Source organism: Bacillus rossius, unplaced genomic scaffold (assembly GCF_032445375.1).
Source record: "Bacillus rossius redtenbacheri isolate Brsri unplaced genomic scaffold, Brsri_v3 Brsri_v3_scf645, whole genome shotgun sequence".
NCBI classification, from domain to species: domain Eukaryota; kingdom Metazoa; phylum Arthropoda; class Insecta; order Phasmatodea; family Bacillidae; genus Bacillus; species Bacillus rossius.
The window spans coordinates 1-27,854 of NW_026962860.1; the positions used below are offsets into that span (position 1 = coordinate 1).

At 55.9% G+C, this 27,854-nt stretch overlaps 16 non-coding genes across 16 annotated transcripts; 9 read left to right on the top strand and 7 right to left on the bottom strand.

The window, feature by feature from the left end:
• Positions 1 to 537: 537 nt before the first annotated feature.
• LOC134545239 (U1 spliceosomal RNA) lies at positions 538 to 700 on the top strand. The gene has a single exon (XR_010078368.1). It is a non-coding gene; the product is annotated as a U1 spliceosomal RNA (small nuclear RNA).
• Positions 701 to 997: 297 nt separating this feature from the next.
• On the bottom strand, positions 998 to 1,118 carry LOC134545251 (U5 spliceosomal RNA). Its single transcript, XR_010078380.1, has one exon. It is a non-coding gene; the product is annotated as a U5 spliceosomal RNA (small nuclear RNA).
• Positions 1,119 to 1,661: 543 nt separating this feature from the next.
• On the top strand, positions 1,662 to 1,824 carry LOC134545250 (U1 spliceosomal RNA). Its single transcript, XR_010078379.1, has one exon. It is a non-coding gene; the product is annotated as a U1 spliceosomal RNA (small nuclear RNA).
• A 299-nt stretch (positions 1,825 to 2,123) lies between these two features.
• On the bottom strand, positions 2,124 to 2,243 carry LOC134545244 (U5 spliceosomal RNA). Its single transcript, XR_010078373.1, has one exon. It is a non-coding gene; the product is annotated as a U5 spliceosomal RNA (small nuclear RNA).
• A 543-nt stretch (positions 2,244 to 2,786) lies between these two features.
• Positions 2,787 to 2,949, top strand: LOC134545252 (U1 spliceosomal RNA). The gene has a single exon (XR_010078381.1). It is a non-coding gene; the product is annotated as a U1 spliceosomal RNA (small nuclear RNA).
• A 6,336-nt stretch (positions 2,950 to 9,285) lies between these two features.
• LOC134545253 (U1 spliceosomal RNA) lies at positions 9,286 to 9,448 on the top strand. Its single transcript, XR_010078382.1, has one exon. It is a non-coding gene; the product is annotated as a U1 spliceosomal RNA (small nuclear RNA).
• Positions 9,449 to 9,747: 299 nt separating this feature from the next.
• Positions 9,748 to 9,867, bottom strand: LOC134545245 (U5 spliceosomal RNA). Its single transcript, XR_010078374.1, has one exon. It is a non-coding gene; the product is annotated as a U5 spliceosomal RNA (small nuclear RNA).
• A 543-nt stretch (positions 9,868 to 10,410) lies between these two features.
• LOC134545254 (U1 spliceosomal RNA) lies at positions 10,411 to 10,573 on the top strand. The gene has a single exon (XR_010078383.1). It is a non-coding gene; the product is annotated as a U1 spliceosomal RNA (small nuclear RNA).
• Positions 10,574 to 10,872: 299 nt separating this feature from the next.
• LOC134545246 (U5 spliceosomal RNA) lies at positions 10,873 to 10,992 on the bottom strand. Its single transcript, XR_010078375.1, has one exon. It is a non-coding gene; the product is annotated as a U5 spliceosomal RNA (small nuclear RNA).
• Positions 10,993 to 11,535: 543 nt separating this feature from the next.
• LOC134545240 (U1 spliceosomal RNA) lies at positions 11,536 to 11,698 on the top strand. Its single transcript, XR_010078369.1, has one exon. It is a non-coding gene; the product is annotated as a U1 spliceosomal RNA (small nuclear RNA).
• Positions 11,699 to 11,997: 299 nt separating this feature from the next.
• On the bottom strand, positions 11,998 to 12,117 carry LOC134545247 (U5 spliceosomal RNA). The gene has a single exon (XR_010078376.1). It is a non-coding gene; the product is annotated as a U5 spliceosomal RNA (small nuclear RNA).
• A 543-nt stretch (positions 12,118 to 12,660) lies between these two features.
• LOC134545241 (U1 spliceosomal RNA) lies at positions 12,661 to 12,823 on the top strand. Its single transcript, XR_010078370.1, has one exon. It is a non-coding gene; the product is annotated as a U1 spliceosomal RNA (small nuclear RNA).
• Positions 12,824 to 19,166: 6,343 nt separating this feature from the next.
• Positions 19,167 to 19,329, top strand: LOC134545242 (U1 spliceosomal RNA). Its single transcript, XR_010078371.1, has one exon. It is a non-coding gene; the product is annotated as a U1 spliceosomal RNA (small nuclear RNA).
• Positions 19,330 to 19,628: 299 nt separating this feature from the next.
• Positions 19,629 to 19,748, bottom strand: LOC134545248 (U5 spliceosomal RNA). The gene has a single exon (XR_010078377.1). It is a non-coding gene; the product is annotated as a U5 spliceosomal RNA (small nuclear RNA).
• A 543-nt stretch (positions 19,749 to 20,291) lies between these two features.
• LOC134545243 (U1 spliceosomal RNA) lies at positions 20,292 to 20,454 on the top strand. The gene has a single exon (XR_010078372.1). It is a non-coding gene; the product is annotated as a U1 spliceosomal RNA (small nuclear RNA).
• A 300-nt stretch (positions 20,455 to 20,754) lies between these two features.
• LOC134545249 (U5 spliceosomal RNA) lies at positions 20,755 to 20,874 on the bottom strand. The gene has a single exon (XR_010078378.1). It is a non-coding gene; the product is annotated as a U5 spliceosomal RNA (small nuclear RNA).
• Positions 20,875 to 27,854: the final 6,980 nt, after the last annotated feature.

Genomic DNA, 27,854 nt, shown 5'->3' on the forward strand with positions numbered 1-27,854 from the left:
ACTTTGAAAATCCGGACTATATAGGAAAAATGTGCGGACCACCACTAATGGTGAAAATAGCGTACGGTCGTGCAGCCTGAAGCCGCGAATCGTCCGAAAATCGCCTCGTGGGACACGGCACTCGATATTTCGTGAAACCCTAGGTATGTTGCTAATGGAAAAAAGTTCCCCTCTCGACTGTGCCGTGGTGCCCGCCTTTTTGCCGAGGCGGACGCGACGACCCGAGTGCCGCCACGCGGCAAACGGTGTAACCAAGTGCCGCCACGCGGCAAACGGGGTAACCAAATGCACGCGGCGGTCGACCGTCGCCGTGGGTACAGAAACAAAGGAAACGAGGTGCGAGTAGAAACGGGCAGTTGTAGGAAGAAATTGTATTTGCATTGTTGGTGTGTACTGTCATGTAGTGTGATGAACTGGCACGGGAGTGTTATGTCTGGGAAAAGAGCTGTTTCGGAGGTAGAAGTACATAACCTCAAAACACGTTGATGAGGGTGGTCCGAGCTCCAAGTGAAATAGAAAAGCGAAACACTGCGCAGCATACTTACCTGGCGTAGGGGCTACCCTGATCAAGCAGGGGGTTCCCCCAGGGTGAGGCTCTTCCCTTGCACTTCGGTTGAGCTGACCTCTGCGATTACCCCAAATGTGGGTAACTCGGGCGCGTAATTTTTGGTAGTCGGGACTGCGTTCGCGCTGTCCCGGTGAAAAAATTTCAACTTAGTAGTTGTGAAGTAGTGTTAAGAATTATGTACAGTGAAGTGTAATTTTTTTTTTTTTTTTCATCTGTGTATGGTATGTAATGCATTCGTAGGTCTCAAGTTTACGGTGCCTTGGCGAACAACCCCACCGTCTTGAAAGTGCGGAAGGAAGGTACGTAATTGTGCATGGTAATAGTTGAAAAAAGAAAAAAAAAATTCCCATGAACGATACTTGTCCAATTCGATTTTTCAGATTTCCCCCTCCCGCCTCACCCCGGGCCCAGTGGTTTAACGGTAACCGGCCCAGTGTGTAAACACTGGGCACAACAAAAAATTGTTTTAAAGACTCATCAAATGTTCCCCTCCACGGAAATCTTTAGTAAAAGGCGAAAGATTTATGCGTTTGAAGGGAAACCAGAGCACGGTTGAAACTTTGAAAATCCGGACTATATAGGAAAAATGTGCGGACCACCACTAATGGTGAAAATAGCGTACGGTCGTGCAGCCTGAAGCCGCGAATCGTCCGAAAATCGCCTCGTGGGACACGGCACTCGATATTTCGTGAAACCCTAGGTATGTTGCTAATGGAAAAAAGTTCCCCTCTCGACTGTGCCGTGGTGCCCGCCTTTTTGCCGAGGCGGACGCGACGACCCGAGTGCCGCCACGCGGCAAACGGTGTAACCAAGTGCCGCCACGCGGCAAACGGGGTAACCAAATGCACGCGGCGGTCGACCGTCGCCGTGGGTACAGAAACAAAGGAAACGAGGTGCGAGTAGAAACGGGCAGTTGTAGGAAGAAATTGTATTTGCATTGTTGGGTGTGTACTGTCATGTAGTGTGATGAACTGGCACGGGAGTGTTATGTCTGGGGAAAGAGCTGTTTCGGAGGTAGAAGTACATAACCTCAAACACGTTGATGAGGTGGTCCGAGCTCCAAGTGAAATAGAAAAGCGAAACACTGCGCAGCATACTTACCTGGCGTAGGGGCTACCCTGATCAAGCAGGGGGTTCCCCCAGGGTGAGGCTCTTCCCTTGCACTTCGGTTGAGCTGACCTCTGCGATTACCCCAAATGTGGGTAACTCGGGCGCGTAATTTTTGGTAGTCGGGACTGCGTTCGCGCTGTCCCGGTGAAAAAATTTCAACTTAGTAGTTGTGAAGTAGTGTTAAGAATTATGTACAGTGAAGTGTAATTTTTTTTTTTTTTTTCATCTGTGTATGGTATGTAATGCATTCGTAGGTCTCAAGTTTACGGTGCCTTGGCGAACAACCCCACCGTCTTGAAAGTGCGGAAGGAAGGTACGTAATTGTGCATGGTAATAGTTGAAAAAAGAAAAAAAAAATTCCCATGAACGATACTTGTCCAATTCGATTTTTCAGATTTCCCCCTCCCCGCCTCACCCCCGGGCCCAGTGGTTTAACGGTAACCGGCCCAGTGTGTAAACACTGGGCACAACAAAAAATTGTTTAAAGACTCATCAAATGTTCCCCTCCACGGAAATCTTTAGTAAAAGGCGAAAGATTTATGCGTTTGAAGGGAAACCAGAGCACGGTTGAAACTTTGAAAATCCGGACTATATAGGAAAAATGTGCGGACCACCACTAATGGTGAAAATAGCGTACGGTCGTGCAGCCTGAAGCCGCGAATCGTCCGAAAATCGCCTCGTGGGACACGGCACTCGATATTTCGTGAAACCCTAGGTATGTTGCTAATGGAAAAAAGTTCCCCTCTCGACTGTGCCGTGGTGCCCGCCTTTTTGCCGAGGCGGACGCGACGACCCGAGTGCCGCCACGCGGCAAACGGTGTAACCAAGTGCCGCCACGCGGCAAACGGGGTAACCAAATGCACGCGGCGGTCGACCGTCGCCGTGGGTACAGAAACAAAGGAAACGAGGTGCGAGTAGAAACGGGCAGTTGTAGGAAGAAATTGTATTTGCATTGTTGGTGTGTACTGTCATGTAGTGTGATGAACTGGCACGGGAGTGTTATGTCTGGGGAAAGAGCTGTTTCGGAGGTAGAAGTACATAACCTCAAAACACGTTGATGAGGTGGTCCGAGCTCCAAGTGAAATAGAAAAGCGAAACACTGCGCAGCATACTTACCTGGCGTAGGGGCTACCCTGATCAAGCAGGGGGTTCCCCCAGGGTGAGGCTCTTCCCTTGCACTTCGGTTGAGCTGACCTCTGCGATTACCCCAAATGTGGGTAACTCGGGCGCGTAATTTTTGGTAGTCGGGACTGCGTTCGCGCTGTCCCGGTGAAAAAATTTCAACTTAGTAGTTGTGAAGTAGTGTTAAGAATTATGTACAGTGAAGTGTAATTTTTTTTTTTTTTTTCATCTGTGTATGGTATGTAATGCATTCGTAGGTCTCAAGTTTACGGTGCCTTGGCGAACAACCCCACCGTCTTGAAAGTGCGGAAGGAAGGTACGTAATTGTGCATGGTAATAGTTGAAAAAAGAAAAAAAAAATTCCCATGAACGATACTTGTCCAATTCGATTTTTCAGATTTCCCCCTCCCCGCCTCACCCCCGGGCCCAGTGGTTTAACGGTAACCGGCCCAGTGTGTAAACACTGGGCACAACAAAAAATTGTTTAAAGACTCATCAAATGTTCCCCTCCACGGAAATCTTTAGTTTTTTTTTTTTTTTTTTTTTTTTTTTCAAAGGGAACTCCCACTGAAGGGAGTTACCCACCAAAAAATTCATCTTTAATATAAAAAGCGGATACAGGTGAACACAAATAAAACACAACATAGAACACGAATACATGGCCACAAGGGCGAATGGTGACAATCTTTATTCAACACTGACGAAACGGGGCCCCTCCGACGATACCGTCCTAGAGGTCCAGCTGCTTGTTGGGCGGCGAATCTTCTGTGGGCTGCCGGGGGCGACTCGGGGCGCAGAAGGTGCCGGGCCGCAGATGAAGACGGTCCGGAGCAGTGGCGATGGTAGGCAGTAGTTCACTGAGAGCAGAGATCGTGATGGGATGATGCCTGGTAACATTCCTCAGAGCCAACCGTGGACGTGGTGATCACCGTCGTCAGCTGCCGGGCCCACCAGCCGCGACTGCACCAGCGTCAACGTCATCGGGGTCAGGGCGTCTCAAATGATCGTAGGTAAAGAGCGGTCGGCGGGGGTGAGGGGCGTCAGGCAGGGGCTCTGCAAGGAGTCGGATCAGGGGGTTGTCAGAACGCCGGCAGTGGCGGAGGAACTTCTTAGTCACCTTGCAGAGCAGCTCGTGTAAGTGCGGGAGCCCAGTCTGGTCCAGGAGGGTCTGCCGTAAGGTGGCGCGAGGGAGACCGAGCAGGAGGCGGGCACCGAGAAAGTAGGACCGGGCGATCGGACGGAGGTTGTACAGAGAGGAGTGGACCCAAGCCGGGCACGCGTAGAGGAAGTGGGGAAGAACGAAGGAACGGTAGGCAGTCACACGAACGTCGAGAGGGGTGCCGGATGTCGGTCTGAGTACGGTGGCCAGCTGAGCCATGACGGCACGGGACTTGGTGCGGATGGAGTCGAGGTGCGGCAGAAAAGTAAAGGTATTGTCTAGGGTGACCCCCAGATAACGGATGCGAGGCGACCAGGGGATGGCTACGGCGGAGATGACTGGCGGGTGGTCGTGGTGTGGATGAAGTCGGGAGAAGAGGATGGATCGTGATTTAGAGTGATTGAGCCCGATGCCATGCGCGAGGAACTGATTGTTGAGGGAAGTGAGGCCGCGGCCGAGACGGTCGCAGAGCAGCCGCTCGGAAACTGAAGAGGCCAGGAGACAGGTATCATCGGCGTACTGGACAAGATAGGTGCCGGGAGGGGGCTTGAGATCAGAGATGTGGAGGGTAAAAAGTAGCGGTGAGAGAATGGCGCCCTGGGGGACGCCGGCGGAGATGGGGCGGGGGCCGGAGAGGACCCCCTCCACCCGAACCCGGAAGGTGCGACCCTCCAGGAAGGAGCAGAGGAGGCGGACGAGATGAGATGAGAGGTCGGTGGCAGAGAGGCGCTGGAGGAGCTGGGCATGCGGAACGGAATCGAAAGCACGGGCGAGGTCAAGAAGCACCATGCCCGTGTGTTGCCGCCTGGCGAATCCCTGGACCACCAGGTGCTCCACACGGGCAATGGCGTGGGTCGTCGAGTGGCGGGGGCGGAAACCGAACTGGTGGCGGGGTAGAAGGTCCAGGGTGGTGACTTGAAAGAGGAGACGGCGGTGGATCGCCCGTTCCGCGACCTTGGACAGAATAGGAAGAAGCGAGATGGGCCGAAAAGATGAAGGGAGAGACGGGGGCTTGCCAGGTTTGGGGATGGGTGAGACGATGGCGGTTTTCCAGGGGGTGGGGAAGTGGCAGAGGAGGAACATTGCGTTGAAAAGACGGGTCAGAAACACAAGGGCCTTGCGAGGTAGGGCACGGAGCACGGGGGAGGGCAGAGAGTCGTGGCCAGGAGCAGAACGGGGCCGAAGGCGGGCGAGCAGGGTGCGGACCTCGGAAGGCGTGACGAGCGGCAGGGGGAAGGTGGCCGGAAGGGGGGGCAAAGTGACGTGGCGAGACAGGAGGCGGGCCCCGTCCTCGTCGTCCGAAGACTCGGAGGACAGGGAAGGGCCGGGTGCGGATGCGAAGGTGGTCGCCAGGTAGGCGGCCACCGCCTCGGATCGCTCCGAGGCCGTTTCCGCCACACCCGTGGGGGTGGTCAGCGGGGGGATGGTGGTAGGAACCGAGCGGAGACGACGGACGTGAGACCAGAGGGAGCCGGAGCAAGCAGAGAGGGATTGGAGACGCCGAGTCTCCAGACGGGCCCTCCACTCCGCGACCAATCGCCGGCAGCGCCCCCGCAGCACCAGGTACACCCGCCGGTGCAGCAGGGAACGACTAGCCTGCCAGAGGACGCGGAAGCGGTTGCGCAAGGACAAGGCGTCCCGGAGGTAAGGCGGAAATGGGTCGACAAGGGGACGGGGGGGAACCAGAGGTATGTTGGCAGAGGCGGCCGCGGAAATGGCGTCGGTCAGCGAGAGAACGTTGGCGTCAAGGCGGGCAGGGGTATCGAACGGAACAGACAGGTCAATGGCAGCGGAGAGGGAACGCTGAAAACCGCCCCAGTCGGCCTTGGGAAAATCGAAGCGGGGGAGGTGGGGGTTAGAATGGGGGTGAAAGTGAAGTGTGGCAAGAACAGGCAAGTGGTCGGAGGTGCCGGAGGCGATGGTGGTGAGATCCGAGAGAATGGGGAGGGGCGTGGACAGTGCAAAGTCGATGATGCTGGGTTGCCGGTTGAGCTGGGCCGGAAAAAATGTCGGGGTCGGAGGGGCATAAAGAGAGAGAGGAGTACGCCGAAGGAGTTGCCGGAGGGAGCTGCCCCGCCGGTTTGCGGCGGCACAGCCCCAGAAGGGATGGGTGGCGTTGAAGTCCCCGGCCAGCACGACGTGGGCGTCGAGCCGACCGAGGGCGACAACGTCGGCCGTGGGAAAGGCGAACTGAGGGGGGAGGTACAAGGATACCAAGGTCAGGGAGTACGGGAGGCCGTGCAAGCGCACAGCAACCGCCTCGGCCGCGGGGGAAGAAGGGATGCGACGGCGATGATGTGAAATGGTGTTGCGGACGAGTAACGCCACCCCCCCGCCCCGACCATCGCGATCGGCACGGTGGACCGCATACCCGGGGACCAGGACGGGGGCAGAGGGGGAGAGCCAGGTCTCAGAAAGGAACACGACGTCGGGCGATCGCTCGTGGAGCAGGTGCAAAAGGTCGTGGAGCTTAGGGAGGAGGGAAAAGACGTTCCAGATGAGGACACTAAGGGGAGGGGCGGGATCCATCGAAGAAATTCAGAAGGGCCTGGAGGAGCACTTCGAACTTCTCGGTGGAGGTGCGGGCTCGGGAGAGTGCCGTCAGGACAGTCCGGATGAGCGGGAGGTACTGTCGGATGAATGAAATGAAGTCGTGAATGAGGGATGAAAGCGACGAGCAGTCTGAGTCGGAGGCAAGCGGTCGAGAGTCAGAAGAAGGAGCGGAAGGAGGAGGGTGCGAGGTGGCAGAGGGGGGAACAACCGGTACAACGGGGGGAGGGCGTGCCCAAGCATTGGTGGAGAGAGCAGGAAACGTCTTGGGATCGGACAGGGACGGGACAGAGGGCCCGGTCCCCACGGCAGTCGTCGTGGCGTCAGTGAGTCGTTGAGGGTGTCGGCGCAGGTAAGCCTGAATCACGCGACAGTCAGTGGAAGTAGCGAAGTGGGCCCCGTCACAGAGCGTGCAGCGTCGGGTAGTCGAGGTGCAGTCCCGAGACCAGTGGGGCCCAGCGCACTTGAAACAGGCGAGGTCCCGGTGGCATCGGGAGGACGGGTGTCCAGGCCGCTGGCAGCGGTAGCACTGAGGTACGCGCCCCGAGCCGCGGTATTTCTCAACTGCCACCACCCAGCAGCCCAATGTCTTCAACTTCAGGAAGGGGGCTGCCTCACCCAGACCGGATGTAGTGACCAGGAAAGGCCGGGTCGTTGAAGTAGGAGAGGTGCGCATGGCCACCACAGATGCCACAGGTAGGTGCAGGTCGAGCAGGGACTGGGTGACCTCGTCAGCCGTCGTGGAGAGAGGGAGTTTCTTGATCACAACTCGATCGGCACGCTCGTCGGGGCGGAGATGGGTGTAGGGTTTATATCCGAGGCGTTGGAGTTCGTCAAATAGGAGCTGGTGGTCCTGAGGGTTGCTGGTATAAAAGGAGGTGCGGTCATTGACGGAGGTGACAGAGAGAGGACCGGAGAGGAGAGACTGAAAACGTTGTGCAGTGGCGAAGGGGCCGGCTGTGGGCGTGAGAAGGCAGGCGATCGGAGGCATGCGAGGCGTGCGAGGAGTGGAGGTAGGCGGGCGAGGCGCCGCCGAGGAGGAGGCACGAGGCTGCGAGGCTGGAGGGCGGGGTGGAGCACGAGATGAGCTGGGACTCGTCGAAGAGGGGCCCGGGAGAGTGGTGAAGGGCACAGGAGGAGGTTGCGTGTCGGGCCGGTGCCGTTTAGCATGCTGCTTGCGGCGGGGCTTGGCAGTCAAGGGTCGGTCCGAGGAGGCAGCCCCAGCGCCGTCGTCGGTGTCGGTATCCGGTAGACTGAGGAGACTGTCGTAGCGGTTGCTGGTAGGGACGGCATCGTCGGAGGAGTGCTGGTCGGGGTGGGCGCGCTTGACGGTCTTCGTGGGAACGATGAAGCCGGTGTCCATGGGAGTAGCAGTCGCAGCAGGAGGAACGGCGGCAGGCGGTGAGTCGGTCGGCAACAGCGGAAGAGAAGGCGCAGGAGACATGATCGGTGAAGTGATGCAGGCCGTGGTGGTAGTAGTAGTCACAGTTGGTGGTGTTGGAGCAGAGGTAGTCGTAGGCAGAGCGAGGATGGTGGAGACGTCCAGGCCGTGAAGATGTTTCGTCTCGCTGACCTTAATGCAAACAGTCTGGGTGCGCAGCCCGGCCGGCGCGGGGGAGGGAGGCGGAGCCACCCCCCCGACCCCAGCAGCGCCCGCCTCCCCAGACCCGACTTGCATGGTCTCCAAGCGCTGGCGATGCGGTCCACAGTATTGTCGTGGCTGGGGTGGCCGATTGTCAGTAGTCATCACATCGCCAGAACCGGCCTCGGCCGAGGGCCTCGGACCAAAGTCGTCCCCGCCCTGGTTCGGCGTCATCGGGAGAGAGTCCATTCCAAACTCTCCCCTCGGCCTCCCCAATAGGCTACAACTTGGTTGCCGGGAGTCACAAGAAGTGGCCTCGGCCGATGGCCTCTGACCGAGGTCGCCCCCGCCCTGGTTTGGCTTCATCGGGAGGGAGTCCATTCCAAACTCCCCCCTCAGCCGCCCCAATAGGCCGCGACTCGGTGGCGCACAGCACTCACAAGAAGAAGATCTAGGATCTAAGAACTAGATCTACACAAGAGCACTCCTGGTGGTCGACTCAGGAACTAGCAGCAGCAGGTCTCGGCGGCTCGCTGAAATTGCTGAAAGGAAACCAGTTAGTTAATGGCCAAAAGTGCTCAGATTTGCTTCAAAAAGCTTTTAAAAAATTCCCCTGAACAGTTTGATGCCTTTGAAGGGAAACCAGAGCACGGTTGAAACTTTGAAAATCCGGACTATATAGGAAAAATGTGCGGACCACCACTAATGGTGAAAATAGCGTACGGTCGTGCAGCCTGAAGCCGCGAATCGTCCGAAAATCGCCTCGTGGGACACGGCACTCGATATTTCGTGAAACCCTAGGTATGTTGCTAATGGAAAAAAGTTCCCCTCTCGACTGTGCCGTGGTGCCCGCCTTTTTGCCGAGGCGGACGCGACGACCCGAGTGCCGCCACGCGGCAAACGGTGTAACCAAGTGCCGCCACGCGGCAAACGGGGTAACCAAATGCACGCGGCGGTCGACCGTCGCCGTGGGTACAGAAACAAAGGAAACGAGGTGCGAGTAGAAACGGGCAGTTGTAGGAAGAAATTGTATTTGCATTGTTGGTGTGTACTGTCATGTAGTGTGATGAACTGGCACGGGAGTGTTATGTCTGGGGAAAGAGCTGTTTCGGAGGTAGAAGTACATAACCTCAAAACACGTTGATGAGGTGGTCCGAGCTCCAAGTGAAATAGAAAAGCGAAACACTGCGCAGCATACTTACCTGGCGTAGGGGCTACCCTGATCAAGCAGGGGGTTCCCCCAGGGTGAGGCTCTTCCCTTGCACTTCGGTTGAGCTGACCTCTGCGATTACCCCAAATGTGGGTAACTCGGGCGCGTAATTTTTGGTAGTCGGGACTGCGTTCGCGCTGTCCCGGTGAAAAAATTTCAACTTAGTAGTTGTGAAGTAGTGTTAAGAATTATGTACAGTGAAGTGTAATTTTTTTTTTTTTTTTCATCTGTGTATGGTATGTAATGCATTCGTAGGTCTCAAGTTTACGGTGCCTTGGCGAACAACCCCACCGTCTTGAAAGTGCGGAAGGAAGGTACGTAATTGTGCATGGTAATAGTTGAAAAAAGAAAAAAAAAATTCCCATGAACGATACTTGTCCAATTCGATTTTTCAGATTTCCCCCTCCCCGCCTCACCCCCGGGCCCAGTGGTTTAACGGTAACCGGCCCAGTGTGTAAACACTGGGCACAACAAAAAATTGTTTAAAGACTCATCAAATGTTCCCCTCCACGGAAATCTTTAGTAAAAGGCGAAAGATTTATGCGTTTGAAGGGAAACCAGAGCACGGTTGAAACTTTGAAAATCCGGACTATATAGGAAAAATGTGCGGACCACCACTAATGGTGAAAATAGCGTACGGTCGTGCAGCCTGAAGCCGCGAATCGTCCGAAAATCGCCTCGTGGGACACGGCACTCGATATTTCGTGAAACCCTAGGTATGTTGCTAATGGAAAAAAGTTCCCCTCTCGACTGTGCCGTGGTGCCCGCCTTTTTGCCGAGGCGGACGCGACGACCCGAGTGCCGCCACGCGGCAAACGGTGTAACCAAGTGCCGCCACGCGGCAAACGGGGTAACCAAATGCACGCGGCGGTCGACCGTCGCCGTGGGTACAGAAACAAAGGAAACGAGGTGCGAGTAGAAACGGGCAGTTGTAGGAAGAAATTGTATTTGCATTGTTGGTGTGTACTGTCATGTAGTGTGATGAACTGGCACGGGAGTGTTATGTCTGGGGAAAGAGCTGTTTCGGAGGTAGAAGTACATAACCTCAAAACACGTTGATGAGGTGGTCCGAGCTCCAAGTGAAATAGAAAAGCGAAACACTGCGCAGCATACTTACCTGGCGTAGGGGCTACCCTGATCAAGCAGGGGGTTCCCCCAGGGTGAGGCTCTTCCCTTGCACTTCGGTTGAGCTGACCTCTGCGATTACCCCAAATGTGGGTAACTCGGGCGCGTAATTTTTGGTAGTCGGGACTGCGTTCGCGCTGTCCCGGTGAAAAAATTTCAACTTAGTAGTTGTGAAGTAGTGTTAAGAATTATGTACAGTGAAGTGTAATTTTTTTTTTTTTTTTCATCTGTGTATGGTATGTAATGCATTCGTAGGTCTCAAGTTTACGGTGCCTTGGCGAACAACCCCACCGTCTTGAAAGTGCGGAAGGAAGGTACGTAATTGTGCATGGTAATAGTTGAAAAAAGAAAAAAAAAATTCCCATGAACGATACTTGTCCAATTCGATTTTTCAGATTTCCCCCTCCCCGCCTCACCCCCGGGCCCAGTGGTTTAACGGTAACCGGCCCAGTGTGTAAACACTGGGCACAACAAAAAATTGTTTAAAGACTCATCAAATGTTCCCCTCCACGGAAATCTTTAGTAAAAGGCGAAAGATTTATGCGTTTGAAGGGAAACCAGAGCACGGTTGAAACTTTGAAAATCCGGACTATATAGGAAAAATGTGCGGACCACCACTAATGGTGAAAATAGCGTACGGTCGTGCAGCCTGAAGCCGCGAATCGTCCGAAAATCGCCTCGTGGGACACGGCACTCGATATTTCGTGAAACCCTAGGTATGTTGCTAATGGAAAAAAGTTCCCCTCTCGACTGTGCCGTGGTGCCCGCCTTTTTGCCGAGGCGGACGCGACGACCCGAGTGCCGCCACGCGGCAAACGGTGTAACCAAGTGCCGCCACGCGGCAAACGGGGTAACCAAATGCACGCGGCGGTCGACCGTCGCCGTGGGTACAGAAACAAAGGAAACGAGGTGCGAGTAGAAACGGGCAGTTGTAGGAAGAAATTGTATTTGCATTGTTGGTGTGTACTGTCATGTAGTGTGATGAACTGGCACGGGAGTGTTATGTCTGGGGAAAGAGCTGTTTCGGAGGTAGAAGTACATAACCTCAAAACACGTTGATGAGGTGGTCCGAGCTCCAAGTGAAATAGAAAAGCGAAACACTGCGCAGCATACTTACCTGGCGTAGGGGCTACCCTGATCAAGCAGGGGGTTCCCCCAGGGTGAGGCTCTTCCCTTGCACTTCGGTTGAGCTGACCTCTGCGATTACCCCAAATGTGGGTAACTCGGGCGCGTAATTTTTGGTAGTCGGGACTGCGTTCGCGCTGTCCCGGTGAAAAAATTTCAACTTAGTAGTTGTGAAGTAGTGTTAAGAATTATGTACAGTGAAGTGTAATTTTTTTTTTTTTTTTCATCTGTGTATGGTATGTAATGCATTCGTAGGTCTCAAGTTTACGGTGCCTTGGCGAACAACCCCACCGTCTTGAAAGTGCGGAAGGAAGGTACGTAATTGTGCATGGTAATAGTTGAAAAAAGAAAAAAAAAATTCCCATGAACGATACTTGTCCAATTCGATTTTTCAGATTTCCCCCTCCCCGCCTCACCCCCGGGCCCAGTGGTTTAACGGTAACCGGCCCAGTGTGTAAACACTGGGCACAACAAAAAATTGTTTAAAGACTCATCAAATGTTCCCCTCCACGGAAATCTTTAGTAAAAGGCGAAAGATTTATGCGTTTGAAGGGAAACCAGAGCACGGTTGAAACTTTGAAAATCCGGACTATATAGGAAAAATGTGCGGACCACCACTAATGGTGAAAATAGCGTACGGTCGTGCAGCCTGAAGCCGCGAATCGTCCGAAAATCGCCTCGTGGGACACGGCACTCGATATTTCGTGAAACCCTAGGTATGTTGCTAATGGAAAAAAGTTCCCCTCTCGACTGTGCCGTGGTGCCCGCCTTTTTGCCGAGGCGGACGCGACGACCCGAGTGCCGCCACGCGGCAAACGGTGTAACCAAGTGCCGCCACGCGGCAAACGGGGTAACCAAATGCACGCGGCGGTCGACCGTCGCCGTGGGTACAGAAACAAAGGAAACGAGGTGCGAGTAGAAACGGGCAGTTGTAGGAAGAAATTGTATTTGCATTGTTGGTGTGTACTGTCATGTAGTGTGATGAACTGGCACGGGAGTGTTATGTCTGGGGAAAGAGCTGTTTCGGAGGTAGAAGTACATAACCTCAAAACACGTTGATGAGGTGGTCCGAGCTCCAAGTGAAATAGAAAAGCGAAACACTGCGCAGCATACTTACCTGGCGTAGGGGCTACCCTGATCAAGCAGGGGGTTCCCCCAGGGTGAGGCTCTTCCCTTGCACTTCGGTTGAGCTGACCTCTGCGATTACCCCAAATGTGGGTAACTCGGGCGCGTAATTTTTGGTAGTCGGGACTGCGTTCGCGCTGTCCCGGTGAAAAAATTTCAACTTAGTAGTTGTGAAGTAGTGTTAAGAATTATGTACAGTGAAGTGTAATTTTTTTTTTTTTTTTCATCTGTGTATGGTATGTAATGCATTCGTAGGTCTCAAGTTTACGGTGCCTTGGCGAACAACCCCACCGTCTTGAAAGTGCGGAAGGAAGGTACGTAATTGTGCATGGTAATAGTTGAAAAAAGAAAAAAAAAATTCCCATGAACGATACTTGTCCAATTCGATTTTTCAGATTTCCCCCTCCCCGCCTCACCCCCGGGCCCAGTGGTTTAACGGTAACCGGCCCAGTGTGTAAACACTGGGCACAACAAAAAATTGTTTAAAGACTCATCAAATGTTCCCCTCCACGGAAATCTTTAGTTTTTTTTTTTTTTTTTTTTTTTTTTTTTTTAGTCAAAGGGAACTCCCACTGAAGGGAGTTACCCACCAAAAAATTCATCTTTAATATAAAAAGCGGATACAGGTGAACACAAATAAAACACAACATAGAACACGAATACATGGCCACAAGGGCGAATGGTGACAATCTTTATTCAACACTGACGAAACGGGGCCCCTCCGACGATACCGTCCTAGAGGTCCAGCTGCTTGTTGGGCGGCGAATCTTCTGTGGGCTGCCGGGGGCGACTCGGGGCGCAGAAGGTGCCGGGCCGCAGATGAAGACGGTCCGGAGCAGTGGCGATGGTAGGCAGTAGTTCACTGAGAGCAGAGATCGTGATGGGATGATGCCTGGTAACATTCCTCAGAGCCAACCGTGGACGTGGTGATCACCGTCGTCAGCTGCCGGGCCCACCAGCCGCGACTGCACCAGCGTCAACGTCATCGGGGTCAGGGCGTCTCAAATGATCGTAGGTAAAGAGCGGTCGGCGGGGGTGAGGGGCGTCAGGCAGGGGCTCTGCAAGGAGTCGGATCAGGGGGTTGTCAGAACGCCGGCAGTGGCGGAGGAACTTCTTAGTCACCTTGCAGAGCAGCTCGTGTAAGTGCGGGAGCCCAGTCTGGTCCAGGAGGGTCTGCCGTAAGGTGGCGCGAGGGAGACCGAGCAGGAGGCGGGCACCGAGAAAGTAGGACCGGGCGATCGGACGGAGGTTGTACAGAGAGGAGTGGACCCAAGCCGGGCACGCGTAGAGGAAGTGGGGAAGAACGAAGGAACGGTAGGCAGTCACACGAACGTCGAGAGGGGTGCCGGATGTCGGTCTGAGTACGGTGGCCAGCTGAGCCATGACGGCACGGGACTTGGTGCGGATGGAGTCGAGGTGCGGCAGAAAAGTAAAGGTATTGTCTAGGGTGACCCCCAGATAACGGATGCGAGGCGACCAGGGGATGGCTACGGCGGAGATGACTGGCGGGTGGTCGTGGTGTGGATGAAGTCGGGAGAAGAGGATGGATCGTGATTTAGAGTGATTGAGCCCGATGCCATGCGCGAGGAACTGATTGTTGAGGGAAGTGAGGCCGCGGCCGAGACGGTCGCAGAGCAGCCGCTCGGAAACTGAAGAGGCCAGGAGACAGGTATCATCGGCGTACTGGACAAGATAGGTGCCGGGAGGGGGCTTGAGATCAGAGATGTGGAGGGTAAAAAGTAGCGGTGAGAGAATGGCGCCCTGGGGGACGCCGGCGGAGATGGGGCGGGGGCCGGAGAGGACCCCCTCCACCCGAACCCGGAAGGTGCGACCCTCCAGGAAGGAGCAGAGGAGGCGGACGAGATGAGATGAGAGGTCGGTGGCAGAGAGGCGCTGGAGGAGCTGGGCATGCGGAACGGAATCGAAAGCACGGGCGAGGTCAAGAAGCACCATGCCCGTGTGTTGCCGCCTGGCGAATCCCTGGACCACCAGGTGCTCCACACGGGCAATGGCGTGGGTCGTCGAGTGGCGGGGGCGGAAACCGAACTGGTGGCGGGGTAGAAGGTCCAGGGTGGTGACTTGAAAGAGGAGACGGCGGTGGATCGCCCGTTCCGCGACCTTGGACAGAATAGGAAGAAGCGAGATGGGCCGAAAAGATGAAGGGAGAGACGGGGGCTTGCCAGGTTTGGGGATGGGTGAGACGATGGCGGTTTTCCAGGGGGTGGGGAAGTGGCAGAGGAGGAACATTGCGTTGAAAAGACGGGTCAGAAACACAAGGGCCTTGCGAGGTAGGGCACGGAGCACGGGGGAGGGCAGAGAGTCGTGGCCAGGAGCAGAACGGGGCCGAAGGCGGGCGAGCAGGGTGCGGACCTCGGAAGGCGTGACGAGCGGCAGGGGGAAGGTGGCCGGAAGGGGGGGCAAAGTGACGTGGCGAGACAGGAGGCGGGCCCCGTCCTCGTCGTCCGAAGACTCGGAGGACAGGGAAGGGCCGGGTGCGGATGCGAAGGTGGTCGCCAGGTAGGCGGCCACCGCCTCGGATCGCTCCGAGGCCGTTTCCGCCACACCCGTGGGGGTGGTCAGCGGGGGGATGGTGGTAGGAACCGAGCGGAGACGACGGACGTGAGACCAGAGGGAGCCGGAGCAAGCAGAGAGGGATTGGAGACGCCGAGTCTCCAGACGGGCCCTCCACTCCGCGACCAATCGCCGGCAGCGCCCCCGCAGCACCAGGTACACCCGCCGGTGCAGCAGGGAACGACTAGCCTGCCAGAGGACGCGGAAGCGGTTGCGCAAGGACAAGGCGTCCCGGAGGTAAGGCGGAAATGGGTCGACAAGGGGACGGGGGGGAACCAGAGGTATGTTGGCAGAGGCGGCCGCGGAAATGGCGTCGGTCAGCGAGAGAACGTTGGCGTCAAGGCGGGCAGGGGTATCGAACGGAACAGACAGGTCAATGGCAGCGGAGAGGGAACGCTGAAAACCGCCCCAGTCGGCCTTGGGAAAATCGAAGCGGGGGAGGTGGGGGTTAGAATGGGGGTGAAAGTGAAGTGTGGCAAGAACAGGCAAGTGGTCGGAGGTGCCGGAGGCGATGGTGGTGAGATCCGAGAGAATGGGGAGGGGCGTGGACAGTGCAAAGTCGATGATGCTGGGTTGCCGGTTGAGCTGGGCCGGAAAAAATGTCGGGGTCGGAGGGGCATAAAGAGAGAGAGGAGTACGCCGAAGGAGTTGCCGGAGGGAGCTGCCCCGCCGGTTTGCGGCGGCACAGCCCCAGAAGGGATGGGTGGCGTTGAAGTCCCCGGCCAGCACGACGTGGGCGTCGAGCCGACCGAGGGCGACAACGTCGGCCGTGGGAAAGGCGAACTGAGGGGGGAGGTACAAGGATACCAAGGTCAGGGAGTACGGGAGGCCGTGCAAGCGCACAGCAACCGCCTCGGCCGCGGGGGAAGAAGGGATGCGACGGCGATGATGTGAAATGGTGTTGCGGACGAGTAACGCCACCCCCCCGCCCCGACCATCGCGATCGGCACGGTGGACCGCATACCCGGGGACCAGGACGGGGGCAGAGGGGGAGAGCCAGGTCTCAGAAAGGAACACGACGTCGGGCGATCGCTCGTGGAGCAGGTGCAAAAGGTCGTGGAGCTTAGGGAGGAGGGAAAAGACGTTCCAGATGAGGACACTAAGGGGAGGGGCGGGATCCATCGAAGAAATTCAGAAGGGCCTGGAGGAGCACTTCGAACTTCTCGGTGGAGGTGCGGGCTCGGGAGAGTGCCGTCAGGACAGTCCGGATGAGCGGGAGGTACTGTCGGATGAATGAAATGAAGTCGTGAATGAGGGATGAAAGCGACGAGCAGTCTGAGTCGGAGGCAAGCGGTCGAGAGTCAGAAGAAGGAGCGGAAGGAGGAGGGTGCGAGGTGGCAGAGGGGGGAACAACCGGTACAACGGGGGGAGGGCGTGCCCAAGCATTGGTGGAGAGAGCAGGAAACGTCTTGGGATCGGACAGGGACGGGACAGAGGGCCCGGTCCCCACGGCAGTCGTCGTGGCGTCAGTGAGTCGTTGAGGGTGTCGGCGCAGGTAAGCCTGAATCACGCGACAGTCAGTGGAAGTAGCGAAGTGGGCCCCGTCACAGAGCGTGCAGCGTCGGGTAGTCGAGGTGCAGTCCCGAGACCAGTGGGGCCCAGCGCACTTGAAACAGGCGAGGTCCCGGTGGCATCGGGAGGACGGGTGTCCAGGCCGCTGGCAGCGGTAGCACTGAGGTACGCGCCCCGAGCCGCGGTATTTCTCAACTGCCACCACCCAGCAGCCCAATGTCTTCAACTTCAGGAAGGGGGCTGCCTCACCCAGACCGGATGTAGTGACCAGGAAAGGCCGGGTCGTTGAAGTAGGAGAGGTGCGCATGGCCACCACAGATGCCACAGGTAGGTGCAGGTCGAGCAGGGACTGGGTGACCTCGTCAGCCGTCGTGGAGAGAGGGAGTTTCTTGATCACAACTCGATCGGCACGCTCGTCGGGGCGGAGATGGGTGTAGGGTTTATATCCGAGGCGTTGGAGTTCGTCAAATAGGAGCTGGTGGTCCTGAGGGTTGCTGGTATAAAAGGAGGTGCGGTCATTGACGGAGGTGACAGAGAGAGGACCGGAGAGGAGAGACTGAAAACGTTGTGCAGTGGCGAAGGGGCCGGCTGTGGGCGTGAGAAGGCAGGCGATCGGAGGCATGCGAGGCGTGCGAGGAGTGGAGGTAGGCGGGCGAGGCGCCGCCGAGGAGGAGGCACGAGGCTGCGAGGCTGGAGGGCGGGGTGGAGCACGAGATGAGCTGGGACTCGTCGAAGAGGGGCCCGGGAGAGTGGTGAAGGGCACAGGAGGAGGTTGCGTGTCGGGCCGGTGCCGTTTAGCATGCTGCTTGCGGCGGGGCTTGGCAGTCAAGGGTCGGTCCGAGGAGGCAGCCCCAGCGCCGTCGTCGGTGTCGGTATCCGGTAGACTGAGGAGACTGTCGTAGCGGTTGCTGGTAGGGACGGCATCGTCGGAGGAGTGCTGGTCGGGGTGGGCGCGCTTGACGGTCTTCGTGGGAACGATGAAGCCGGTGTCCATGGGAGTAGCAGTCGCAGCAGGAGGAACGGCGGCAGGCGGTGAGTCGGTCGGCAACAGCGGAAGAGAAGGCGCAGGAGACATGATCGGTGAAGTGATGCAGGCCGTGGTGGTAGTAGTAGTCACAGTTGGTGGTGTTGGAGCAGAGGTAGTCGTAGGCAGAGCGAGGATGGTGGAGACGTCCAGGCCGTGAAGATGTTTCGTCTCGCTGACCTTAATGCAAACAGTCTGGGTGCGCAGCCCGGCCGGCGCGGGGGAGGGAGGCGGAGCCACCCCCCCGACCCCAGCAGCGCCCGCCTCCCCAGACCCGACTTGCATGGTCTCCAAGCGCTGGCGATGCGGTCCACAGTATTGTCGTGGCTGGGGTGGCCGATTGTCAGTAGTCATCACATCGCCAGAACCGGCCTCGGCCGAGGGCCTCGGACCAAAGTCGTCCCCGCCCTGGTTCGGCGTCATCGGGAGAGAGTCCATTCCAAACTCTCCCCTCGGCCTCCCCAATAGGCTACAACTTGGTTGCCGGGAGTCACAAGAAGTGGCCTCGGCCGATGGCCTCTGACCGAGGTCGCCCCCGCCCTGGTTTGGCTTCATCGGGAGGGAGTCCATTCCAAACTCCCCCCTCAGCCGCCCCAATAGGCCGCGACTCGGTGGCGCACAGCACTCACAAGAAGAAGATCTAGGATCTAAGAACTAGATCTACACAAGAGCACTCCTGGTGGTCGACTCAGGAACTAGCAGCAGCAGGTCTCGGCGGCTCGCTGAAATTGCTGAAAGGAAACCAGTTAGTTAATGGCCAAAAGTGCTCAGATTTGCTTCAAAAAGCTTTTAAAAAATTCCCCTGAACAGTTTGATGCCTTTGAAGGGAAACCAGAGCACGGTTGAAACTTTGAAAATCCGGACTATATAGGAAAAATGTGCGGACCACCACTAATGGTGAAAATAGCGTACGGTCGTGCAGCCTGAAGCCGCGAATCGTCCGAAAATCGCCTCGTGGGACACGGCACTCGATATTTCGTGAAACCCTAGGTATGTTGCTAATGGAAAAAAGTTCCCCTCTCGACTGTGCCGTGGTGCCCGCCTTTTTGCCGAGGCGGACGCGACGACCCGAGTGCCGCCACGCGGCAAACGGTGTAACCAAGTGCCGCCACGCGGCAAACGGGGTAACCAAATGCACGCGGCGGTCGACCGTCGCCGTGGGTACAGAAACAAAGGAAACGAGGTGCGAGTAGAAACGGGCAGTTGTAGGAAGAAATTGTATTTGCATTGTTGGTGTGTACTGTCATGTAGTGTGATGAACTGGCACGGGAGTGTTATGTCTGGGGAAAGAGCTGTTTCGGAGGTAGAAGTACATAACCTCAAAACACGTTGATGAGGTGGTCCGAGCTCCAAGTGAAATAGAAAAGCGAAACACTGCGCAGCATACTTACCTGGCGTAGGGGCTACCCTGATCAAGCAGGGGGTTCCCCCAGGGTGAGGCTCTTCCCTTGCACTTCGGTTGAGCTGACCTCTGCGATTACCCCAAATGTGGGTAACTCGGGCGCGTAATTTTTGGTAGTCGGGACTGCGTTCGCGCTGTCCCGGTGAAAAAATTTCAACTTAGTAGTTGTGAAGTAGTGTTAAGAATTATGTACAGTGAAGTGTAATTTTTTTTTTTTTTTTCATCTGTGTATGGTATGTAATGCATTCGTAGGTCTCAAGTTTACGGTGCCTTGGCGAACAACCCCACCGTCTTGAAAGTGCGGAAGGAAGGTACGTAATTGTGCATGGTAATAGTTGAAAAAAGAAAAAAAAAATTCCCATGAACGATACTTGTCCAATTCGATTTTTCAGATTTCCCCCTCCCCGCCTCACCCCCGGGCCCAGTGGTTTAACGGTAACCGGCCCAGTGTGTAAACACTGGGCACAACAAAAAATTGTTTAAAGACTCATCAAATGTTCCCCTCCACGGAAATCTTTAGTAAAAGGCGAAAGATTTATGCGTTTGAAGGGAAACCAGAGCACGGTTGAAACTTTGAAAATCCGGACTATATAGGAAAAATGTGCGGACCACCACTAATGGTGAAAATAGCGTACGGTCGTGCAGCCTGAAGCCGCGAATCGTCCGAAAATCGCCTCGTGGGACACGGCACTCGATATTTCGTGAAACCCTAGGTATGTTGCTAATGGAAAAAAGTTCCCCTCTCGACTGTGCCGTGGTGCCCGCCTTTTTGCCGAGGCGGACGCGACGACCCGAGTGCCGCCACGCGGCAAACGGTGTAACCAAGTGCCGCCACGCGGCAAACGGGGTAACCAAATGCACGCGGCGGTCGACCGTCGCCGTGGGTACAGAAACAAAGGAAACGAGGTGCGAGTAGAAACGGGCAGTTGTAGGAAGAAATTGTATTTGCATTGTTGGTGTGTACTGTCATGTAGTGTGATGAACTGGCACGGGAGTGTTATGTCTGGGGAAAGAGCTGTTTCGGAGGTAGAAGTACATAACCTCAAAACACGTTGATGAGGTGGTCCGAGCTCCAAGTGAAATAGAAAAGCGAAACACTGCGCAGCATACTTACCTGGCGTAGGGGCTACCCTGATCAAGCAGGGGGTTCCCCCAGGGTGAGGCTCTTCCCTTGCACTTCGGTTGAGCTGACCTCTGCGATTACCCCAAATGTGGGTAACTCGGGCGCGTAATTTTTGGTAGTCGGGACTGCGTTCGCGCTGTCCCGGTGAAAAAATTTCAACTTAGTAGTTGTGAAGTAGTGTTAAGAATTATGTACAGTGAAGTGTAATTTTTTTTTTTTTTTTTCATCTGTGTATGGTATGTAATGCATTCGTAGGTCTCAAGTTTACGGTGCCTTGGCGAACAACCCCACCGTCTTGAAAGTGCGGAAGGAAGGTACGTAATTGTGCATGGTAATAGTTGAAAAAAGAAAAAAAAAATTCCCATGAACGATACTTGTCCAATTCGATTTTTCAGATTTCCCCCTCCCCGCCTCACCCCCGGGCCCAGTGGTTTAACGGTAACCGGCCCAGTGTGTAAACACTGGGCACAACAAAAAATTGTTTAAAGACTCATCAAATGTTCCCCTCCACGGAAATCTTTAGTAAAAGGCGAAAGATTTATGCGTTTGAAGGGAAACCAGAGCACGGTTGAAACTTTGAAAATCCGGACTATATAGGAAAAATGTGCGGACCACCACTAATGGTGAAAATAGCGTACGGTCGTGCAGCCTGAAGCCGCGAATCGTCCGAAAATCGCCTCGTGGGACACGGCACTCGATATTTCGTGAAACCCTAGGTATGTTGCTAATGGAAAAAAGTTCCCCTCTCGACTGTGCCGTGGTGCCCGCCTTTTTGCCGAGGCGGACGCGACGACCCGAGTGCCGCCACGCGGCAAACGGTGTAACCAAGTGCCGCCACGCGGCAAACGGGGTAACCAAATGCACGCGGCGGTCGACCGTCGCCGTGGGTACAGAAACAAAGGAAACGAGGTGCGAGTAGAAACGGGCAGTTGTAGGAAGAAATTGTATTTGCATTGTTGGTGTGTACTGTCATGTAGTGTGATGAACTGGCACGGGAGTGTTATGTCTGGGGAAAGAGCTGTTTCGGAGGTAGAAGTACATAACCTCAAAACACGTTGATGAGGTGGTCCGAGCTCCAAGTGAAATAGAAAAGCGAAACACTGCGCAGCATACTTACCTGGCTCGTGGCTACAATTGCGGACAAAGGGCTTGAAGTAAGCGGTTGAGCATGATATTCAAAGAGAATAGTTAGGGACAACAGTAAGTACAGATTATACCAGGGGATCGAATAGGATCCAAACTTCCTCCCTTTTCAGTTTTCAGTTTTCATTTTACACACTCCGACGATTACCATTATTTCTCACTAAGTTCCGTTTCTCACCACCGCGCGGCAGCACCGTCTTCGCACTGTGCTGCCGCCTGGCGCCCATTCCGCGAACTCGCTCTGTTTCTTCTGCTGTTCGCGATGTGCCGAATTCGCCGCTCGCCTTTCTTCCTGCGCGCAGTTGTCTGATGATGCTGTGTCGCCTTTTGTTTTTCTGTTTCTTGTTGCTGCTCCATTATTCCGCCGTTTTTTCGCTTACTGTCTCTCCTGATGCTCAACTCGCTACTTCTTGCTGTCCGCAATGTCTGCTCGCGCGCTGCCTGTGCGCGCGCATTTCTTTTGCTGCTCCCTGCCATCTAGTGGCGGCTTTTGCAACTGCTTGTCTCGCCTCGCGCGGTCTTCTCGCTGATTTCGCTGCTTTTGTGCAACCATCGGTCTTTATGTTTTGTTTTCGTCCTTTGCATATCTTGATAGTATATTTAATCCAGTTTGCTGATTTATATTGTGTTTTCTGTCTCCATTATGGCAGATAAATTTCGCAAATCTGACCGACTTTCTGACCGCCCTCGCGACTCCACAGTTCGCAGGGCGAAAATCACCTATACCAAAGATGACCCCGGCCAAGGCCGCAGTTGGCGCCGAATGAAGCCGACCCCCCCAGCTCCTACAGGCTCCTCGCAGGCGAGTGCAACAAGCACTGATGATGTTGACTCTCAGTCTTCGCGAGTGAGCTCCGACCACGAAGAGGAACTTTTGGTTACCAAGCAGCCTGCCGCAGCTTGCTATGGCATGCGGCCTCCTGCTACTTCCTCCAGCTTGGTTTCTTTGACCACCACCACGATTACGACTACTGTTTGTTCCGCCCCGATTTCTGCCTCGGCCATGTCTGCTTCGAGCCTTTACTCGCAGCCTGGCCCCTATTATGCCTCCACTCTTGCCAGTGGGGTGCCTGCTGATTCTGACACCTGCTCATCTCTGCCACTCGGCCAGGCCTCTGTGTCTGCCGCTGTTCGCCCTGCTTCGCCCTCTGCTTCGCATGGTCTCCCTGGGCCCGATTTGACGCCTTTTTCGCAGCCTCGGTCAGCCGCGCCTGAGTCTGGCATGCTGCCGCCGCCGATTGTTCTGCCCTCTTCTGACCACTCTGCGCGGTTGCCTGCTGTTTCTTCTGCCGACATGTTCTCGTCGCCGCTGCAGGAAGCCTCCGTGTCTCGCGCTGGCCATGGTGCTGCCGTCCCTTGTTCTGCACCCAACTTGTCTACGCGGCCTGACGCCACGGCGCCATTACAGGACCTCCCTGCTTCCGCGCAGCCTGGTATTTTCGACCCCTCTCGTGCCCCCGACTTTCAGTTCGGCGGCGCTCTGAGCTTCTCGATGGGGCCACCTGCTCCTGACACTTCCTCTGGCCGTTTGGGGAAACGTCAGACTGACCTTTGGGCGGACGACGAGTATGACTGGTCTGCTGCTCCAACTGGTGACCGTCCTCCAGCCCCGTCTTCGCCCCTACACGGCCTGCAGCCGCCCATGCCTCAACGCGCCTACGCCAAGCGTGCCAAGCGTGCTGCTACTGTGGTCCACACTTCGCAGATTGCTGGTCCTTCTCATGTGGACGTGCCGTTGATCTTGCCTCCGGTGTCTGTGCACGGTGGTCCTGAGGGCCGCCCGACGACGACTCAGTTGCCCCCGCCTCCCGTGTCTCGGCCGCCGCCGCCGTCGCAGAAAATGCCGCCGGCGCGGCCCGGCACTGATCTTCGCCCTCCAGACTCTGGAGTGGCTCGTGGTGCTCGTGCCACCAAGAAACCGCCGTTGATTGTGCGCAGGGGCGGTTTGTCCCCGAACGCCATTAAGGAACTGGATGCGCTGCGCGCAAAGTTCTCTCAGCCCTTTGTTGCCACGCATTATGACTCCACCTCGACTTTCCAAATGGCAAATAAGGAGGACCATTTTGCCATGACCAACTTGCTGCGGTCCAAGGGCGAGAAGTTCCACACCTGGACGTGCGCTGAGGACAGGAATGCCAGGGTGGTCATCCGCAAGTTGCACATAGACACGCCGATTGAGCACATTTCGGGGGCCTTGATGGAGAACGGCATTCGTCACTCCAAAGTGACTCGTCTCGCCAGCCGCTCTGCCTTTCCTGAGCCGTACCCACTGTTCCTGGTGGTGTTGGAGGGCACCACTCAGGTGGCTGAGGCTATGAAGATTCGCCATCTCGGCGGTGTCGGCGTGACCATAGAGCCCTTCCGCGGTGGTGGTGGGACCGTCCAGTGTTTTCGGTGCCAACGTCTGGGACACTCGTCGCATACCTGTGATGAAGACCCGGTCTGTGTCCGGTGTGGCGCTGACCATCCCTCGGCTGCCTGCCCTGTCCCTAAGTCGGACCCGCCGAAATGCGTTTTCTGCGAGGGCCCACATCCTGCGAATTATTCGCGATGTCCTGAACGGCTCCGTCTCATCCAGGCCAGGGAGTCCAGACAACAACAGCGCCAGCCACCTGTTCCTGCCGCACAAGCTCCGCGGTTGATCCCCCCTGGCATGCAATCGCGTCGATCTGGAGGCCGCTCTTATGCCGATGCTACGTCGCGTCAGCCGTCACAGCAACCGCCGCCCGTCTCTGGCCCTGAAGATCCAAGTCACTCCGAGTCTCTTCGTGACCTCCTTGACTTTTTCAAGCGGCTGGACATCTGCACATGGTTCAAGCGAGTCATGGCTGCGATTCACCGCTTTCAGGCTGCCTGCTCCTGGACTGCCAAGTGTGACATCATACTTGGACTCCTGGATCAGGTTCAACGCGCTTTTTCGTCCAGTTCTGAGGCCTTACCACCTACACACTGACATGCAGTACACTGTTCTTACCTGGAACATGCGGTCGGTCTCCTCACGCTTACCTGACTTGCTGGTCCTTCTCCATCAGTTCCGGCCTGCCTTGGTGGGGCTGACCGAGACTTGGTTGACTGCGGCAGATGACTTCTCCTTACCTGGCTACCGCATCCACCGTGCTGATCGTTCCTCTGGTCCACGTGGCGGCGTTGCTCTCCTCGTGCGGCAGGACATCAAGCATCATCGCCGTTCTGTTCCTCATCTCTCGGTGGTGGAAGCTGCGGCCGTTCGGTGTTCCGGCGCGGGTGCGTCTTTCACCTTCATCGTGGTTTACATGCGGCCGAAGACTCCCTTTCCCGCTGCCGAGTTGACTGCGCTCTTTCAGATGGATGCCAACTGCCTGATGGCCGGCGATTACAACTGCCGTAGCACCTCGTGGGGCTGTAGGACGACCGACTACAGGGGACGGGGTCTTGGCCGTCTGGTGTCACACCTGGGCCTCCAGATTTTTGCGCCGTCGGAGCCCTCTTACCGGCCTGCTCGTCTGGATCATGCTCCTTCTGTCCTTGATTTCTTCATCGCGCCTCCTTCTATGAGTCTCATTGATACGGCTGCTGTGACGTTGTCCGACTCGGACCACTTGCCTGTCCGTACTCTTCTTGAGCTGGCTTCCTCTTTGGATTCTTTGCCGCTCCACTGGGATTTTCGCCGTGCTGACTGGCCTCGCTATCGCCGCCTCCTTGATGATGGTCTCGACCTCACGGCTGTTCCACGTGATGCGCAATCTTTCGACCAGGCAGTGGATTCTTTCACGCTCCTTCTCAAGTCGGGCCGCGCAGCAGGCCATCCCTTTGCGACCGCCGCGGCACGTCGGTACCCCCGTTCCCTCGGGAGTTGCGTGCGCTTGTCAGGACTCGTGACAGGGCGAGGGAGCGGTGGCAACGCTCGCATCAGGAGGCCGACTTGGAACAGTACAAGTGTTGGAGGAGGGCCGCCCGGCACGCCATTCACCGTTGGCAGGCTCAGGACCAACTTGAGAAGCTCCAGGCACTTTCTGTCACGTCGGGCTCGGTGTGGACCTACATCCGTCGGCTCAAGGCTACCTCCCGTACGATTCCGCCTCTTACTGTTGGCGTTCGTCAGGTTGACTCTCCTGCGGAGCAGGCGGAGGTCATCGCCGCTCATTTCGAAGGAACGTTCCAGGTGCCGCGTCCCGTTCTGGGCGCAGGCCCAGCTCACACGTTGCCGACCTCCTTTACTTGCGTGGCGCCCCCTCCTGTTGAGGGGTGGATGCTCACAACGCCCAAAGAGGTCGGGAAGATCTTGAAGACTGTGCGCCTCTCTGCGGCTCCTGGACACGACGGCATTCCTCCACGACTGGTTACTTCGTTGTCCAGGAAAGGAATCGTCTACCTGACCGTCCTCATTAATGCTATCTTCTTGCTGCTCCACTTTCCGACCTCCTGGAAGCACTCTGTTGTGGTCCCGGTGCTGAAGAAGGATCAACTGCGTCATTTTCCGGCTTCCTATCGCCCCATTTCGCTCTTGTCGATCCTGTCGAAGGTGGCGGAGCAAGTGTTGTTGTCCCGTCTTCGCGTGGCCGTCGACGTCCTGCAGTTGTTGCCTGACCATCAATTTGGTTTCCGGAAGCGGCACTCGGCCATGCACGCTGTTGCGCTCCTCGTCGACAAGATCACAGCGGGTTTCAATAGGTCTGAGCACTCCATGTTAATCTCCTTGGACTTGGCAAAGGCCTTTGATTCCATTCAACATCCGGCGCTCCTTCACAAATTGCGCTCCTTTGGTCTGTCCGAGCGGCTGCTCACCATCCTCCACAGCGCGCTTCAGGCTCGGACGTTTCAGGTGCGGGTCGCCTCGTCACTCTCCACCACGCGGGACATCACCACCGGCGTTCCTCAGGGGTCCGTGCTCAGCCCCATGTTGTTCGCGCTGTACGTTTCCGACATTCCTGCTGTTCCGAACACTCAGATCGTACAATACGCTGACGACACGACCTTGCTCGCTTCTGGCACGGACGCTTATCTTCTGCTGTGCGCGTGCACAGCTGGGCCTCAACGTTCTGCAGGACTATTTCTCGCGCTGGGGGGTCTCCGCCAATGCTGCTAAGTCCACGGCTCTGTTCTTCACCAAGCGTCGGAAACGTCCGCCCGCGCCCCTCACGCTTTGCGGCTCGCCTATCGCCTGGTCCGACAATGTGCGCATTCTTGGGTTCCATCTCGACCGCACTTTGACCTGGCACGACCACGTTCGTCAGTTGGCCGCTCGGACACGCACCGCTCTTCGTGCCGTCCGCTCCGTTCTCTTGCCGGTCAGCTCCATCGAACTGGACCTCCGTCTTTTCCTTTGGCGCTACGCTCGTCCTTCCGGTTCTGTTGTACGGTGCCGTGGTGTGGGCCTACGTGCCCAAGTTCTGTTTTCCGGCCTATCGCCTCCACCTACAACTTCTGCCTCCGCTTCGTCGCCGGCCGTTCCGTCCGCACGCCTCTTCCGGAGCTGTACGAGTTCACCGGCTCTCCTCATCCCGGCGATCTCGTCACGTCGCTGGCTCGGAACTTCTACTCCCGCACGCCGCGCCACCACAACCCCCTCGTCTCGTCTCTGGCCGACTACGACCCGACCGTCTGGCACCCCCATCGGCGTCTCCGAGACTTCAGCCTCGAACGCCCTCCATAGCCCTCGTGTGCTGCCGCCTGCTGCCCTCCACCGTCTCTGTGCAGTGTGGTGTCCTGCAGTGTTGTGCTCGCGTCATGGCCTGTCCGTTTTAACCTCTGTTTGTGTCTACTGCTCTCGTGAGCGAAGCTGCGGCCGTGCTGCGAAGAACCTGTGTTTTGTGTTGAGTGGCCGCCGTGTCGGCGAAGAACCTGTGTTGGTGTGCCCCTCCGTCGCGCCGGTTTCGTATTTTGTTAAATATATTGAGTGTGCTGTCCATTTGCTACTGTAACTGTATTCGCCTAGTTATGCATTGTTAATTACTGCCGTGTTTTCTGTATTGTAATATTTAACCTTTATTATTCACTTGTTCCTTTTATTTTGCTGTACTGTAATTTTATGATTAACGCAGGGTTTTTATTATTTTCCCTGTAGCATTGCTGTGTTGTTTTGTGTAATGTATTATGTATGCTCATTATTGTTAAGTTGATGTATATGCTTAAAGGAACGGGCTAACCGTTGGGTTAAGTTTGTGTACAGTGTCTGTTTGTGTACTTTATTGTAAAGTGTACATGTCTTTCCGGGATGAATAAAGTCATCCTAACTAAAAAAAAAAAAAAAAAAAAAAAAAAAAAAAAAAAAAAAAAAAAAAAAAAAAAAAAACTTGCACTTCGGTTGAGCTGACCTCTGCGATTACCCCAAATGTGGGTAACTCGGGCGCGTAATTTTTGGTAGTCGGGACTGCGTTCGCGCTGTCCCGGTGAAAAAATTTCAACTTAGTAGTTGTGAAGTAGT